At 56.2% G+C, this 2448-nt stretch overlaps 1 pseudogene; it reads right to left on the bottom strand.

Annotated features, from left to right (window-relative positions):
- Window positions 1–411: 411 nt before the first annotated feature.
- On the bottom strand, window positions 412–876 carry LOC119315746 (annotated as a pseudogene).
- Window positions 877–2448: the final 1572 nt, after the last annotated feature.

The following is a 2448-nucleotide window of genomic DNA, read 5'->3' as shown; positions in this document are numbered from 1 at the left end:
ACACTTATTTTGAAAGAAGAACGTATATATAATGTAACAACAAACACCATCAAGTAACAACAAACAACAGCAAGTAATAATCATCCCTCTTCCAGAAAATAAAAATTTGTAATTGATGCTAGCGTGCATGCATCCGGTAGCTTCTAGCCGGTACAAGACCAATTCCATTTGGTTTCATTAAATAAAAGCACCGACCGGCCAGCGCCACTCCTTCTCATCCATCTGCTCATCTGCTTGCCTTATCCTCATCGCCACTCCTCCTTCTCACTCAACGCTACTCCTCCTCTTCTCCAACCACTACCACCCAGTGTTGCTCCTCCTCCTCTTCTACATGTGTTGTGCCGACGATGCACTCCACTCTCCCGGAGTGCGCGCGGCCGTGGTGGCTGGCCAGAGCCAGGGCAGCACCCCTTATCGGCGAGGAACCCATAGGCGCCATGGAAGCTCCTCTGCCGTGGGTCTGATCTGGCCATCCCGCCCCAGTCATCGGCCCGCTCCAGATCCGGCCAGCAGCCTCGCCTCCGATCCGTTTCGGACGGCCCCGCCCACAGCCTCCGCCACCTGCGACATGCCCCCAGAGGCCCGGCCGATCCCGCGGCGCTCATCCTTGCTTCATCCTTTGCTCGCGACTCACGTTGTCCGTCTCGCCCCGGCATGCTCCAGGCCACCAACCGGAGCATGTCCACGAAGTCCAGCCGGCCCTCCTCCCGGGCGCGCTCCTCGGCCGTTGCCGCGTGCTCCACCAACAGTTTCATGTTGAGTCCGTCGAACAGGCGGTGCACCCGGCGCAGCTTGGCCTGCACTCCCTGCAGGTCTAGCCACGACAGCGCCGCTGATGTTGAACTTCCCCGTTCCGGTTAGGAGCGACACGGTCATCTCCTTGTAGGTTTAGTTCCCTTTACTTGAGGGTGGGCCCGGCGGCGGTGGCGCGCGTCGGAAGGCGAGGCCGGCGGCGGCGCATGCCGGATGGGAGGCAAGGTCATGGGTCTCGGGTGTTTTTTTTCTTTTCTGTTGCCCGTACCGGTTCAGGTTGACTGGTTAATAGGAGTGCGGGTTGATTATCAGTAAAGTCAGGGTGTTTTCTGTAAAAGTGGATGACGGACGACAGAAACCCAATTCCAAACCAAACCAAGAACATCTATTCCCTTTAATAGTAGGTATAGATAACCCTCCTGTTGCAACGCACGGGCATATGTGCTAGTTTGCATATAAAGTTTGTTAAGTTTGGAGCTACGGTTATTTAGTTATGAAAAAATCATTTTACCATGACATAGGAGCAAATTTAACCAAATAGGATTTTAAACATTTCAAACATAGATGAAAGTTGGATATTATGAAACTAGACAAGATTCTAAGCAACTTTCATATATAATTTATTTAGATTCGATGCACGGTTGGTGAGTTATGATATGCATGATGTTTGAGGTCTTTTCTGCAAAACTGAAAACACTGGATAAAAGATAAATTCGCAGATCTGGAAAAAAACCTACACGGGCCGAAACTAAAACTGGAGCAGGACCGACAAAAGAAAAGAAAAAAAGAGAAAAAAACAAAGTGGCGCTGGGGCTTTCTCACCATGGGCAAGCCCAGGCTAAAGAGAGGCCAAGCAGGCCGGCTGGATCGAAAGAGGTCGGGCCTCACGATCTGGCACAGGAGGCCGGTCGACGAAGCGGGACGCGGTCAACCCACGCATGTGAGCGCTTGTCCTGGACGAACCAGAGGAACGCAGCAGCAGGACGAACTCCGGCGGTCGAGGAGAAGGTGATCGGCGGTGCTCGGGACCAGCAGGAGACGACGAAGGCAAGGGGAATCCGACCGGATCCAAGGCGGAGCAACTGGATCAGGCAAGGGTGGACTTGGAGCTCCAGACTTCGGCATTCATGGCGGCTTGGTGCAGTTCAGGCGCAGAGGAGCGGCGGTGCTGATAGCCTACTCCGGCAAGAGGACGGCGAGGGAGCCTGGCGGGCGTTGGAGAGCTGCAGAAGGGCCGGCCTTGGAGCAGATCGGGCGCAGGGATGGAGCTCCAGCGGCGCGTCTCGGGCTCCGTGGAGGGCAGTGGCCGACGTTGTTGCCTGCTGGGTTTCGACGATGGCGGGTCTTGACAGGGCGACAACCACGGCGTTCTCTGGCGAGAACCTTGGCAGCGCGGCAGGGCTCCGTTGGGAGGAGCAGCAGCGAAGTCCCGAGAGGGATGGACCCAGGGGAGGTGTGGGAGGCCATCCATGGCGGTGCTGCGAAGACAACAGAGAGAGAGATCATGAGGGAAGGAGAGAGGGGGCTTGAGCGAAGAGAACGGGGAAGGGAGCAGGGGAGGAGCGGCGACAGGGTCATCCTGCTGGAGGTCGAAGGCTGGCTGGGGTGGTTGGCCGCGTGAGAAGACGAGGACAATGGTGTTCGGATCTGCCTCGCAGGTGTGCTCGGGAGGACGGGGCCTCGAGTGCTCGCGGA

This window comes from Triticum dicoccoides, chromosome 6A (genome assembly GCF_002162155.2).
Source record: "Triticum dicoccoides isolate Atlit2015 ecotype Zavitan chromosome 6A, WEW_v2.0, whole genome shotgun sequence".
Classification (NCBI taxonomy): Eukaryota; Viridiplantae; Streptophyta; class Magnoliopsida; order Poales; family Poaceae; genus Triticum; species Triticum dicoccoides.
This window is presented reverse-complemented; position numbering and strand designations above follow the sequence as displayed.